Source organism: Nomascus leucogenys, chromosome 3 (assembly GCF_006542625.1).
Source record: "Nomascus leucogenys isolate Asia chromosome 3, Asia_NLE_v1, whole genome shotgun sequence".
NCBI lineage: Eukaryota > Metazoa > Chordata > Mammalia > Primates > Hylobatidae > Nomascus > Nomascus leucogenys.
Window position 1 is genome coordinate 43,104,024 of NC_044383.1, and position 16,107 is coordinate 43,120,130.

The window sequence follows — 16,107 nt, forward strand, 5'->3', positions numbered from 1 at the left end:
CAAACAAACATAACCCAAACCCAACAAAGCCAACATACAAAGAAGAAACAAAACCAGGAAGGCAGTGTTTCTAAAAGGCAGTAGAAAATAGTTTCAGGAAATAACTTCTCTAGGTAAAGAGATTTTCAAAGTTAGTTTTAAAGCTAAATAAATATACTAAATTTGAGATGGTGTATTGCTGTGTCACCCAGGCTGGAGTGCAGTGGCGCTTACTGCAACCTGCACCTCCCGGGTTCAAACAATTCTCCTGCCTCAGTCTCTTGAGTAGCTGCGATTACTGGTGCCCACCACCATGCCTGGCTAAGTTTTGTATTTTTAGCAGAGACAGGGTTTCACCATGTTGGCCAGGCTGGTCTCGAACTCCTGGCCTCAAGTGATCCTCCTGCCTCAGCCTCCCAAAGCCCTGGATTACAAGGGTGAGCCACCATGCCTGGCCAAAAATAGACTTAAAAGTTTTTGTTACAAAATTAGGTTAGCAAAAATTGATGTTACTACAATAATTTTTCTCCGTTTTTTCATCTTTTTACTTCTTAGATTTTAATGTTTGTTAAAATTCAGATACCCCTTGAGAACTTTTATTTTATCTTGACAATTGAAATCCATTAAAAATGCTCATTTAATGCCCTCAAATATTCAAATAAAAAGAATTTGCACTTCAGTGCTTTGAATCATAAATGTAAATGATTTCTAAAGTCCATTGAAGCCTTACTCTTATGCTTAGTAGGCAGATCTCCTTTTTACTAATGAGGTTTTAGCAAAGGCATAAAAGGTTAAGTGATTATCTTAGCCAGGGAGAGGCTGAGATAATGAAGGTAGGCACTGTTGCTGTTCTTTTCATCCTAAGCTGGCATTTACCTTAATTCAGTGTTTCTTTGCTTGACAAATAGTACTCCTCAGAGTTTATTAAAATATTTCAGAGGGGTTCATTCAGTTGGAGGTCTTTGCTTCTTACAATTATTGCAATAGAAACTGCTTCCAAGTTACTTAATTATTTTAAAAATCATGTATATAATTATAATAGCACTTTATATTGTAGAAACAAGTGCCATTTATGGCCCTGATTGTATTAAAAGGAATATGACTTCTGGTATATGAAGTCATATTTATTTATCTATTTTCCTGGACACCATGATTCAATTGAGTGTCAAGTTTGGAAATTATTCTACATAATAGTGGGAGAAAAATTCGAAACTATCACCAATCTTGGATGAGAAAGGAGAGGGAAAAATGAGCCCTCAGTAGATGGCAGATCACACATTCTGCAATACGACTATAAGGGCAGTCTACTAAGATCATGGATGCCTGAGTGATCAATTTCCTGAGGAAATCAGTGTTTTAGTATCTTCATGGATACAAGATGCCTCCTGCATTTTTCTGTCCTTTAAAGATGAACACAGATGCTCACTAAACACTGAAAACCATAACCTTTAAGAACTAGAAGAAGGTTTATTTGCTGTATCATCCACACACACTCGATCTTCGTCTTCCTTTAATTGACTGTTGGTAGAAAGCTCAGTTGTAGAGAAATGAGGTTTGCCTGCAACATTATCCAGGGTCCATCCTCCAGATTGCTGAGTGTCTAGAGGCAGGTGAGGTAGTGACAATAGTGACAGTGGTGATAGCAGCATTCTAATTCTACTGGGTATCAGATATGGATATCAGATATGTTGGTGGGTCCTTTCATTTAAAATATCAAGTGGTGGCATGATGGCTTTCTGGTAGGTCAATTGTCATTCTGAATGTACTTTGTGAAGGCCCTGACTAGATCCTGCTGAGGAGTACTGGCCAAAAATCTGTTTGATATTTCAGGCCTGACCACAGGCAATGACAAAGGCTTTAGCTGGCAAACCCCTCCAAGGAAAGTTGCCCTCCCCAAACTTGAGGCATACCCAGTGCATTGCAATCTTTAAAGAGAATTGCATTTTGGAACTCAGATCCCCCTAATGGCCCATGCTCTTAAACATATTTGCATTCCTAGCCTAGGTGTCTTCATTCAGAAGTTTCTTTATCTGAGGGCTTCCTGCTGGAGCTTTCTTCAGGTGCTTCTACTGAAGCTTTCTTATGAGTAGAGTGGGAGGAGACCTTAAGAAACCGTTCCCTCCTCTGACTCCATACTCTTCTACTCCTAGCTCTCCTCGTCTCACTCCAACCTCCTGCTCCAGGGTTCATAATGCTACTGGGGATTTTTGTTTGGGGCTTCCTCAATCATGAGCTGACCCCCACGTCTGTCCTGATTCACTGACCCTCCACTAGTGCACCTTTCTGGGGAATTTAGAAGACCTGGGTGAGTTGGCAGTTTCTTTGGTTTTGGCCTCTTGCTTATACTATTGCAGTAAGTGATTAAAGGCTTGACTGTTACTTCGATCTTGGCCTGCTGCTTTAATCAACTTCTCCAACAACAGGCAGCTCAGTTCTCTATCCAGCTCAGCTGAGTTTCCGACACTGTTACTCCAGGTCATCCAACGGTTTTGTTTAAAACACCTTATGTAAAATCTCTTCCAGTTTAAAATCCTTAAAGTGGTTTCTTTTTCCTGTGTTGAACAATTGCCTCTGCGGAATTTGTTACCTTTAATTTGAGCTGTTTGGTCTTAGTGGTCAAGCAGGTATTGTAGGCTGGAAAGGTCATCCTTGTCATGCCATGACAACAATCTGATCTTTGACAAACCTGACAAAAACAAGCAATGGGGAAAAGATTCTCTATTTAATAAATGGTGTTGGGAAAACTGGCTAGCCATATGCAGAAAACTGAAACTGGACCCCTTCCTTACACCTTATACAAAAATCAAATCAAGATGGATCAAAGACTAAAAGCTAAGACCTGGGACCATAAAAATCCTAGAAGAAAACCTGGGCAATATCATTCAGGACATAGGCATGGGCAAAGACTTCATGGCTAAAACACCAAAAGCAATGGCAACAAAAGCCAAAATTGACAAATGGGGTCTAATTAAACTAAAGAGCTTCTGCACAGCAAAAGAAACTATCAGCAGAGTGAACAGGCAACCTACAGAATGGGAGAAAATGTTTGCAATCCATCCATCTGACAAAGGGCTAATATCCAGAATCTAAAAAGAACTTAAATTTACAAGAAAAAAACAAACAACCCCATCAAATACTGGGCAAAGGAAATGAACAGACACTTCTCAAAAGAAGGCATTTATGCAGCCAACAGACATGAAAAAATGCTCATCATCACTGGTCATTAGAGAAATGCAAATCAAAATCACAATGAGACACCATCTCACTCCAGTTAGAATGGTGATTGTTAAAAAGTCAGGAAACAACATGCTGGAGAGGATGTGGAGAAATAGGAACGCTTTTACACTGTTGGTGGGAGTGTAAATTAGTTCAACCATTATGGAAGAGAGTGTGGAGATTCCTCAAGGATCTAGATCCAGAAATACCATTTGACCCAGCAATCCCATTAGTAGGTATATACCCAAAGGATTATAAATCATTCTGCTATAAAGACACATACACTTGTATGTTTATTGCAGCGCTATTCACAATAGCAAAGACTTGGAACCAATCCAAATGTTCATCAATAATAGACTGGATAAAGAAAATGTGGCACATATACACCATGGAATACTATGCAGCCATAAAAAAGGATGAGTTCATGTCCTTTGCAGGGACATGGATGAAGCTGGAAACCATCATTCTTAGCAAACTATCACAAAAACAGAAAACCAAACACCGCATGTACTCACTCATAAGTGGGAGTTGAACAATGAGAACACATGGACACAGGGAGGGGAACATCACACACTGGGGCCTGACAGGGGCTGGGGGGCTAAGGGAGGGATAGCATTAGGAGAAATACCTAATGTAGGTGACGGGTTGATGGGTGCAGCAAACCACCGTGGCACATGTATACCTATGTAACAAACCTGCACATTCTGCACATGTACCCCAGAACTTAAAGTATAATACAAAAATACTTTAACTGCTCATTGGGTAAGAGAAACATCATATAGTATTCCTATTCATTGATAAACGAATAGTATAGAGCAGTATTTCCCATGCTGTGAGACCTATATCACTAGGAGCATTTGAGTTGATTTTAGGTGGGATGCAAAGTAATTTTCCTTTCATTAGTTATGTTTTAATTTTAAAGTGTTTTCAGAGATGTAACTATTAAAAAAATGAATGAATTTGGAGAAAAGTATTAAGTAAATCAGAACAGAGAAGAAATATGGGTATGGCAAAATCTTGAGGGTGGTCCAATACAATCATTGATGTACAATAGACAATAACTGTTAATATTTAGACACCATAGAGCTTACCTCAGGTTGAGGTCTATGTTCTTCCTATCTTCTGCTGCCCCTTTTACAAAACGACATGTTGATAGGAGAGCAAGGTGACAGGAAGGTGTGTCAGTGAGAGAGAGAAGCAAATATATAATTGGCACCAAACAGTATGCAGCAGCAGAGGTCCGAGGGCAATGACATGCTCAGGCTCATGAGTTGAGTCTTGTATCAGAAAGTGAAAGTAATATCATATTCTCTATTTTCTTGATAATTAATCAAAATAAATTTGTCATTTGATTCCTTCTTGTCCTGTGGCAACTATTGTGCTATTTACATGAAGAAAATAAATGAGTCCTAGATTTAAAAAAAATAAATAAACATAATGCAAACATTAAAAGGACATTAGCTAAACATTAAGGAAATATGAATAAAATGCTGACTTTAGCTAATAAAATATGTGACTATTGATTCACTAATAGTTAAAAAAGGACAATATATAATGAAAAAGCTGACTCCATATGTTGATGTTTGATGGATGACAACTTTCAAGCGTTACTATCTTCCCCTTCTGCCCCCAATCTGGGCAAGCTAATAATAAAGCTTGGGTGTTCCCCTCTTTAGTACTAGTGGGAGATTCAAATCACATAAGCTCCCATCCCCAGACAGGAATGCTCACCTTGGCCCAACACTTTAACCATAATAAAAATTCTAAGAATGGGTGGGCGATGTCACCAACATGGTGGAATAGGAAACTTCTAACTCTCCCTACAACCACAGATGTTCCAGATAAACTATTTACAGAAAATTCCCCCTGAGACAAAACCAAAAGCCAGTCAAGAGACTTCCACCCAACAGGCAATTGAAAAAAATCTGTATTAAATGGGTGGGAAAAGCCGACACACACTTGGGCATGGACCCCACCCAGGGCATTGCACCATGATACTGAGAAAGAAATCCCAACACCCAGGTTCTCTGTGTAGAGAGGAAGATCTGGACCTCATGTAAAGGACACAAACCCTAAATTTCCCCAAGGTGTGGTGCTTGATTCACAAACTTTAGAAATGCAGGGGATTAGACATGCCCATGCCCCTCTAGACTGTAGGAAAAAAAGTGGAAGTTTATCCATGTGCATAAACACTACTAAGGACTTTATCCCCTTGGGAGCACTAAAGGAGTTTTAAAAAACCCACAGCTCTCTGTTTCCCTCCCAAGTCCTCCTGAGAGGGGTTTACAAAACACCTTTCCAGTAGCTGTCTGGTGGCCTGGATTCTAACTAACTTGCATCCATGGAGGAGTTAAAGAGACAGTCAATTATTAACTCTCCCCTAGTTTGGGAAGAGTTTGCACTCACATCAAGTGTCTCAAATCCTACAACATTCACCTAAGGAATAGTATTTGAAATCTCCTAGCTTTGGGTGCCAAACGGACCAGTGTACACATGTCATTGTCCACCAGAGGGAAAAAGAGGGATTTTAAAATAGGCAGGCAAACTCCTCTAGAGGCTTCATTCTTCTGGAGCTGTGCAGAGGAGGGGCCAAAAAATGCCACTACCTGTTTTTCCCCAGAAGGAGTTTAGGACACACATCGATAGTCCTAGTTTTTAATGCTACCTCCTGAAAGGCTCCATTCTAAACCTAGTAGTTGCGGGAACAAAAGACTAGGCATATGAGTCTTCCTTCATTCTGGAACAAAGACGTAGTTTTAAATGGGCATCCAAACACTTCCAAGGGCTACACTCCCTTGGAGCAGTGCAGAAAAGGGTCAACAACATTAAACTCTCACTTAATCTCCAGAAGAGGCTTACAACACACATTCCCAGTGGCTATTTGATGGCCTGGTCTCTAATGAACCTGCCTCAAGAAGCTAATGGGGCAAACAATAAATATTTGGTACCCAGAGCCAGAGCTCAGCATTCCATGAGACCTCCCCCTGGTTTGCCCCAGAGATAAATCCAGGCCTATCCATTCTTTCTGGGATGAGTTTGACTGTGCACTGAGTGCCACAACTTTCATGTCTCCCACCTAAGGAACTGTGTAATTAACCACCTCTGAAAATTTAGGGGACTTTGTGATTCTGAGTGACCCAAGACTAGAGAAAACAAATAGATGGATATATAACGGACCTACACCTAGCAGCTATTCCTCCAGGATTAGGAGGTGCAGCTTGAACATAAGTATAGGCATTTTCCACAGATCTTCTCTCTTAGTGCAGAGAGAGGAGATAAATTGTTGCATCCAGTCTCCCCATAATGATAGGAAGAATGGGAACACATATCTAACACCTCAATCTTTCCAGCTACCTCTTAAATAGACTATCTCCTATCATACCATTTTTGGGGTACTGACAAGATGTAGCATATCCTAAGCTCCAGGGCTACAAAAACAGAGATAGTAGTCTAAACAACAAAAACAAATACAGAGGCACTTTGAAATCTCTGGCCAAATGAAGGGTGAAAATTTTCTCTTATACAAGTCCAGTCTTGGAGAGATGTAGATGTATTATTTAAGGCACAGAAACCAACACAGAGAATCAAGGAATATGAAGAAACAAGGGAATATGTTCCAAAGAAAAGAGCAAGATAAATCTCTAGAAATCAACTCAAATAAAGTAGAGTATGCAGTTTACCTGACAGGGAATTCAAAATAATGGTATAAAGATATTCACAGAGGTCAAGACAACAAGGCAAGACGTTGATAACTTCAAAAAAGAGATAGAACACATAAAGAACATACCAAATGAAAATCATATATTTGAAGAATGCTCTAACTGAACTAAAAAAATAATAGAAGGGTTTAACATCAGACTTTATGAAGCAGAAGAAAGGAGCACTGAAAATGAACCAATATGAGGAACAAAAGAAATTAAAAAGAGTGAAGATAGCTTAAGAGACCTGTGGAATATCATCAAGTGGAACAGCTTATACATTATTGGCATGGAAGAAAAAGAAGAAAGAGTAAAGAACAGAAAACGTATTCAAATAAATAATTGCAGAACACTTTGCACATCTGGGAAAGGAATTCTGGGAAAGGAATTAGAAAGCCAGATCCATTAAGCCCATAAGATATCAAGAAGATGAATCCAAAGAGACTAACACCACAACAGATCATAGTCAAATTTTCAAAAGTTAAAAACAGAGAGTGTTGAAAGCAGCAGGGGAAAAGTGAATTGTTACATATAGAGGAACTTCCATAAGCTATCAACCAATTTACCACGAGAAACCTTGCAAATCAAAGGGAGTGGGATGATAAATTCAAAATTCTGAAATAAAAAGATTGTCAACCAAGAATACTATACCCAGAAATTCTGCCTTTTAAAAATTAAGGGTTAAGAAAAATTATCAAATAAAAGCTGAGAGAATCCATTACCACTAGACCTGGATTACAAAAAATGCTAAAGTTCTTCAAGCCTAAAGGAAGAGGATGAAAATTGGTGACATAAAAATCATATAAAATACAAAATGCATGGTAAAAGTAAGAAAGCACATTATCAAATTCAAAGCACTCTGATACTGTAATGGTGGTGGGAAAATCAATTATTAGTATATCTCTAGTATAAAGATCAATAGGCAATAATTTGCTAATATTATGAAAAGATGTAAAGTGTGACATCTAAAACATAAAACATGGGAGGAGATGGAGTAAAAGAGGAGTTTATATATGCAATCAAAATTAAGCTCTTCTCAGTTTAAATTAACTTGTTATAAGATTTTTTATGCAAGCCTCAGGATGAACACAAAGCAAAAACTAATAGTAGATACACAAAAAAATGAAAAGGACCAAAGCCTACTTGTACAGAAAACCATTAAATCATGAAGAATGCAAAAGAGGAAGAAGTGAACAAAAGATTACAGAAAACAACTAGGAATCAATTAACAAAACTGCAAAAGTAAGTCTATACCTATTAATAATAACCTTGAGTATAAATAAATTAAATTCTCCAAATAAAAGATATAAAGTGGTAGAATAGATTAAAAAACAAGGCCTAATTATATGTTGCCTGTAAGAGACTCACTTCACCTATAAGGACACACATAGACAAATTGTGAAGGGAAGGGAAAAGATATTTCATGCAAATGAAAACTGAGAGCTAGGAGGAATAGCTATATTTATATCAGATAAAATAGACTTCAAGTCAAAGGCTTTATAAAGCAATAAAGAAGTCATTATGTAATGATAAAATGGTCAATTCAGTAAGAGGATATAATAATTGTAAACATATATGCAACCAATAGTGGAACAAGTATATAAAGCCTGTATTATTAGATATAAAGGAAGAGGTAGACTGTAATCCAATTATATTAGGGGACTTCATTCCGCTTTCAAAAATGGAAAAATACTTTAAACATAAAATCAACAAAGAAACATCAGAGTTAGACTATACTCTAAGCCAAATGGGCCTCTGATATTTGCAAAACATTTAATCTAACAATCTAACAGCCACAGAATACACATTCTTCCCATTGGCATTTAGTGGTATAACCTTTCCTCTAACACTGCTTTAGCTGTGTCCCAGAGATTCTGATATCTTCTATCTCTGTTTTCATTAGTTTCAAAGAATTTCTTGATTCCTGTCTTAATTTTATTGTTTACCCAAAAGTCATTCAGGAGCAGATTATTTAATTTACATGTAATTGTATGGTTTTGAGAGATCTTCTTGGTATTCAATTATATTTTTATTGTGTTGCATTCTGAGAGTGTGGTTGGCATAATTCTAGTATTTTTAAAAAATTTATTAAGAATTGCTTTATGACTGAGCATGTGCTCGATTTTACAGTATGTGCCATGTGCAAATGAAAAGAATGTATACTATGTTGTCTAGGGGAGTGTTCTGTAGACGGCTATTATGTCCATTTAGTCAGGTCTCAAGTTTAGGTCCCAAAAATATTTTTTAGTTTTCTGCCTCGACAGTCTGTCTAATACTGTCAGTAGGACATTGAAGTCTCCTATTATTTTGTGATTTTTAAACTCTCTTCATACGTCTCTAAGAACTTGTTTTATAAATTTTGGTGCTCCAGTGTTCTGTGCATGTATATTTAGGATAGTAAAGTCTTCCTGTTGAGTTGAACCCTTTATCATTATGTAATGCCATTCTTTGTCCTTTTTGATAATCATTGGTTTAAAGTCAGTTTTGTCTTAAATTAAAATAGCAACCCCTGCTCTTTTTTCTTTTCTGTTTGTTTGACAGAGCTTTCTCCATCCCTTTACTTTGAGTCTATGGTTGTTATTGCATGTGAGATGGGTCTCTTGAAGACATTGTACAGTTGAGTCTTGTTTCTTTATCCAGCTTGCCACTATGTGTCTTTTAAGTGGGATGTTTAGCCCATTTATGTTCAAGGTTAATATTTATATGTGCAGATTTGGTCCTGTCATTATGTTGTTAGCTAATTGTTATGTAGACTTGATTGTGTAGTTGCTTTATAGTGTCAATGATCTATGTACTTATGTGTGTTTTGTGGTCACTGTAATGTTTTCTGTTTCCATGTTTAGCACTGCTTTAGGACCTCTTGTAAGGGATATTTTGACGTAACAAATTTCCTTAGCATTTGCTTGTCTGAAAAAAAAATGTTATTTCTCCTTTTACTTATGAAGCTTAGTTTGGCTAGATATAAAATTCTTGGTTACAATTTCTTTTTTTAAAGATCCTGAATACAGGCCCTCATTCTCTTCTTGTTTGTAGGGTTTCTGCTGAAAGGTCCACTGTTAGCCCAATGAAGTTCTCTTTGTAGATGACCTGCCCCTTTTCTCTAGCTGCCTTTAATGTTATTTCTTTCTACTCTCTACTTCTATAGGACCTGGACCCTGGAGAATCTGATTACTGTCTTGGGGATGTTCATCTTGTATAATACCTTGCAGAGGTTCTCTGAATTTCCTAAATTTGAATTTTGATCTTTCTAGTGACGTTGAGAAAATGTTCGTGAACATTATCTTCAAATATGTTTTTCAAGTTGCTTGCTGTCTCTCCGTCTCTTTCAGGGACACACATGAGTGGCAGGTTTGGTCTCTTTACATAATCCCATATTTCTTAAAGGTTTTCTTCATTCTTTTCTATTCTTTTTTCTTCATTTTTTCTGAGCTGATTCGAAGAACTGGTCTTTGAGCTCTGAAATTATTTCCTCAGCTTTGTCTATTCTGCTGTTAATATTTTCAATTACATTATAAATTCTTGTGGTGAGTCTTTCAGCTCCATAAGATCGTTTTTTTTTAATGGTTATTTGATCTTTCAGCTCTTGAATCATTTTCTTTGGTTCCCTAGATTCCTTAAATCGGGTTTCAACTTTCTCCTGAATCTTGATGAACTGCATTGAGATTTTGAGTTCTTGTCTGTCTTTTTAGCCATTTTTATTTGGCTAGAAACCATTGCTGGGGAGCTATTGTGGTCATAAGGGGTAAGGAGACACTCTGGGTTTTTGAATTGCCAAAATTCTTGTGCTTTTTCTTTCTCATCTGGGAATATTGATGTCCCCTTAACTGTGGTATAATTTGAGTATAGTCAATTGGCTTTATTTCTGGATGTTTTCAGAGCACTAAGGCTTTGTGCAGGATCTTTATTTGTGGCTACTGCAGAACTACTCACAATAGCCAAGATATGGAAACAATCTAACTGTCCATTGACAGGCAAATGAATTTTAAAAATCTAGTACATATACATAATGAAATATTATTTGGCTATAAAATAATGAAATTCTGTCATTTGCAATAGCATGAATGAGCCTGGAGGACATTATGTTAATTGAAATAGGCAAGCAGAGAAGATAAGTATCACATGTTTTCACTCATATGTTGGAGCTAAAGAAGTAGATCCCATAGAAATAGAGAGTAGAATAGTGGTCACAAGAGGCTGGGAAGGGTAGGGGGAAAGGGTGGGAAGAAGATGGTTAATGGGTACAAAATTATAGTTAGTTAAGTTATAATGTTCTGTAGCATAGAGGGTGACTATAGTTAACCATAATTTATTGTATATTTTAATATAGCTAGAAGAGAGGACTTTGAATGTTCTCAGCACAAAGACATGATAAATATTTGAGGTGATGGTTATGTCAATTGCTCTTATTTGATTATTACACATTGTAGACATGTATTGAAATGTCAGATGTATTCCATATACATATACAATTATTATGTATCAGTTTAAAAAATCTCAAGCCTGTCTCCTTTTCTGGCTATTTAAGCCATTTGGAACCATTTTGGGAAGACTCCCTTGCTCTTTTCAAAAACATCTCGTTATAGAAAAGATTTTCATAACTTCTTGGGGTGTGTGTGTGTGTGTGTGTGTGCGTGTGTGACACCATTGGTCTTGACATCCAAATCATATTTTGGGCAGGGATTCATCTTGTTTCTTTAGGGTGGCAATTAACACCATCCTAATGTAAGATATTAACATTAGGGAAAACTGGGTGGGGGGTATTCAAGAATTCTCTTTCTTTGCAATTTTTCTGTAAATCTAAAACTGCTCCAAAAGTTTATTTTTAAAAAGTCATTGCATGATAGTTCAAGATGACACAGGTATAAAATAACTCTGTCTTTGGGGTTCATGCTGACTTCTAGGTGAGTCTGTTTCTTCAGGAAACCATGTAGTTTTTCCAGAAAGCTCTTTGCCCTGGTATAAGTAAGATTAATTTTAAGCCAAATTTCACTATAGAGTAAATTGGGTTTCCTGGTGATTTACTTTCATTAAACAATTTTCTTTTAGCAAAGCAGACAATAGATTTGTATTTTTTCCTGAATCAGTCCTGGAGATGGCAATTTCAGAGAAATGGCTACCCCTTGCATAGCCATTGCACTTTGATCTGAAATAGTAATAACCTTATGATTATTGCTCCAAAATGTCTAAAACATAACTCATAAAACACACTTGATTTGTGCTGGTTTTATAAAGGGCATGTGTAGTTCAGAGCAGAGGTCTAATCATTAGACTGAATAAATTGCTTTCATGGCACATTGCTTATATTTCTAATAGTACCTATGTATTTTCAGCTTGTATAATAATAGAGTAATCTTACATACTAATACCCGGAGAAGTACTAAGCCCCTTCTAGGCATTACCCCCTTTAATCCTCACAGTACCTCCCAGGGAGGTACACTGGTTTTTAAATGAGAAAACTAAAGCCTAGTAGAGGCTAAGTAACTTGCTTAAGGTCTCCCAGATCATAAGCCACAAAGCTGGATTCAATTCCAGATCTGTATGACTGTAGACCCTGAGCTTTTCCCAGTAGAGCATAGCACTTGTTATTTACACACCAATATCCCTCAACTAGGCTTGAATTCCTTAGGAATGAGAACTGTGTTTTATTCATTTTTGGATCCCCAGATGTAATTTAGACCCATACCTGAAAAAATGTACACTATATTTATTCTTGCTTTTCCTTTAATACATAAGCTTTGTTACCTCAATCACATGTAAGAATAATCCTCCTAATTGTTTTTAGCTGCTCAAGTAATCATAATTATTATGGGGAATTAATACAGACAGAAGCCTTTGCTTACAGAATTAAATAGAAGAAAAAACTCATTCCTGATGGTATATGCTACTGAAATTCAGTTGTGTTGTTGCCCTAAATTGTAGCTTAGCAATCACTTTTTCCTCTGCTGGGAAAGCCATTCTTGACCTGCTTCCAAAAACTCAGGTAGAGGAGAGCATACAAGAGCTCTTGTGGGAGAGCATGCGAAATTATTATTGTTTGTCTCTGGATTATGGATTATGATCTTGCTACCTAAAATCTAAGTCCCTTAAAATTGCTATTAGATACCAGATAGCTCTCCATTATGAAGCAGTGTAGTATGTAATAACAATTTTATAACTTAAAATATTTCTATATCAGGAGCCATCAGGCTAACATAATGAGAACTATATGTCCGATTCTGTGGAATTTTTTGTACTCTATCCGGATACAATGAATCTGGCATGAAGTACTATTCTTTCTTTATCTGAATAAGTGCTTTATCATCACAGGTGTGATGTGGATTAGATCCTGCTCTCTTAACATAATCAAAAGAAAGCACTTCCTTTGTTACAGCTAGTAATGTTCTAAGTGATGTGCTGCTTCAGATTTGTGGAGGCCTTTCAACCAAATCTAGGACATGCTGTTTTGTCTATGGGTTCTCTCTTTCTGGTCTTGCATAGGGTGGAAAGTCATTGCACCTCTTTCATCAGATTGAATTAAATTGCTTAAGTCTTTGTAACCTGTAGGAACTCAGATATCCTTGTGCAATTATAGTGTTCAATATTCAGGACTCATAATAAGGAAAGTACCTGGTTTGAACGGGTGCTAGGTAATGAGGGAGCAGTGCAGGCATGAAGCTGAAAGCCCCCATTTCTAGTCTTTGTTCTGCTGCTAGCTCACTCTGTGACCCTGGTCAAGGCCTTCTACTTCTTGGAGAACTGGATTCCTCTTATGTAAAGTGGGGAAGGCGGTGCAGGTGAACTCTGAATATAATATTTTATAGCTCTGGAATTGCATTGTAGGAGTGAAGTTCCTCTCATATGGTCTGCGAGAAGTTTATACTCTGATTTCATTAATAATAAGTGTGAATTTCTGTAGTTCTGAGTTCTGGAGGTAACACAATTGTCTGAAAATAATTTATGTACTTAGATTTCAATTTGGGGAGATTTATATTAGGAAAAATGCTTAATTTGGTCTTATTTACAATTTTCATGGAAGTATATAAATAGTAAAGGGAAATCAATAGCAAAAAGGTATGTGAATCTATTAGGTTCAACTCCTTCCCCCAAAAAATTTTTGGCTCAATGAAGAGTCTACCTATTTACTTAGTTGACTTTCTGCCACTGAAAGACTTTTTAAGGCTGTTGCTCAAGTACTGTTTCCACAAGTGCCTGTTTTGGAGGTGTATCTTGGGTTCTTTATTCCTTGACTTGAAGAAGTAGATTTACCTAATGAAAGGGACTCATAGAAAGCACCAGACTGTGACATGGGTGTAGGAGTATCATATAGGTAAGGGTAAGGGGAGTTGGAGAAATCAGTGATTAGAAAGGATTTTGGAGGTGCTGATGGGATTTGAAAGTGAGTTTTTATTCAAGATAGGGTAATAGTAAATCAAGTTTTTGTCTTTGGCCATGTCTTTGGGTAGGCAATAGTCTGGACAGGTACAGCTAGCTCTCAGCTTGTGGAATTCCAGGGCATTCTGGCATTTCTGCCCAACTAAACACAAGTAGTGCTACTGTCAACGATAAAGAAATAAAAGAGTTCTCTTCCTTCTTCCAAGACTTAGAACATTCTTTAATGCTCTGGAACGCTGGGAAACTGAACACAGGTGTACATGTTAAAATTATAATTGCTGACATTTATTAAGAATTTTCTGAGCTCTTGGAACTGTGTTAAATTCCTTTTGTGTATTATCTTATTTCATTCATGTATTCATTCATATTTATTCAATATTTATTCAACAGCTACATGCCAGGTACAGTTTTGACACTTAGAACATAGGAATGAACAAAATATAAGAAATTCCTTTTTTTCATGGACTTTATACCCAAGTCAAGTACCCATTAATATAAGGGTGAAGAGGAACATATAATAAATATATTTCTAAGTTATATAATACATAAAGTGATGGAAAGTACTTGAAGAAATTAGAATTTGAAAGTTAGGAAATATTGCATATGTCAATATATACACATAATTTTAAATATGGTGGCTAGGGAAGTCCTGACTGAGAAGTTGACATTGGAATCAAAGGCTGAAGGAGGTAAGGAAGCAAGCCATGCAAACATCTGTGGGAAGAGACTTCCAGGCAAAGGGAAAAGCAACTGCAAAGATCCAAAGGAAGAACTGTGCTGTATGATTAAGAAGTAGTGGGAGACTAGTGTGGCTGCAGCAGCAAGAGTATTAGGATAGTATGGTAGGAAATAAGGTCACAGAAGAAGGGGTCAGATAATGATGGGGGTTGCGGGGAGATTATGAACAGATTTTGAAGGTATTTCTATTTGAAGAGGGTTTTGAACAGAGAAGTGTCACGATCTGGCTTAAGTCTTCACAGTAATGCAATGAATGCCATGCTGATAATAGATTTTTGGAATACACAGGTGGAAGCTCAGAGATCAGTTAGGAAATTATTGCAATAATCCAGGTTAGCATGTCAGGGTGGTTGCAATGAGGTTGTAAAAAGTGGCCAGATTCATATCTCTAAAGGTAGAAACTACAGGATTTGCTGACATTTTGGATATTTGATATGAGAAACAGCAACGAGTTAAGGATGATTTCAAGGTGTCTGGCACAAGAAACCATAAGGCTTTTGTCAAGAGGATAGGTAAAATGGAATTTTAGTATACTGAGATGAGGAAGTCAGTAGATGGAGCAGTTTAGGAAAGGCAGAAAATCAGGAGTTTGGTTTTGTATATTTCAAATTTGAAATGTTTATAATGTATCCAATTAGAGATTTCCAGTAGGCAGTTGTATATGCAAATTATTTAATCCTCTCAACAACCATAGGAGGTATGTTTTATAATTATTCTGATCACAGAGGGGGCATGTAATTAATATCCTGATTACAGATGTTCAAGGGTACATAAATAGTAAGCAATTGAGTAGCCATTTGAATCCAGGTACCCTGAGTCCAGAGCCATGTTACTCACCCTGTAGATTTGCTGTCTTTCTCAGCCATCTTAATCAAACTCCCAACATGGCTTTTTGTAGAAATTGACAAGATGACTCACAAACTTATATGGAAATGCAAAGGTCTTAGATTAGCAAAAACAATTTTGAAAAATAATGAAGTTAGATGAATCTTACTACCTAATATTAAGACAATATAAAGCCATAGTAGACAATATGATATTTGTGTAAGGAGAAACAGCAACAACATTTTTTGAAAGCCTATAAATAGAGACACATACGCAATCA

At 36.9% G+C, this 16,107-nt stretch overlaps 1 long non-coding RNA gene across 1 annotated transcript; it reads right to left on the minus strand.

Moving 5' to 3' along the window:
- Nucleotides 1–500: 500 nt before the first annotated feature.
- LOC105739504 lies at nt 501–15,901 on the minus strand. Its single transcript, XR_001115426.2, has 2 exons — nt 15,840–15,901; nt 501–2,665 (listed from the first exon to the last, which is right to left on the minus strand). It is a non-coding gene; the product is annotated as an uncharacterized LOC105739504 (long non-coding RNA).
- Between the last annotated feature and the right edge of the window lie 206 nt (nt 15,902–16,107).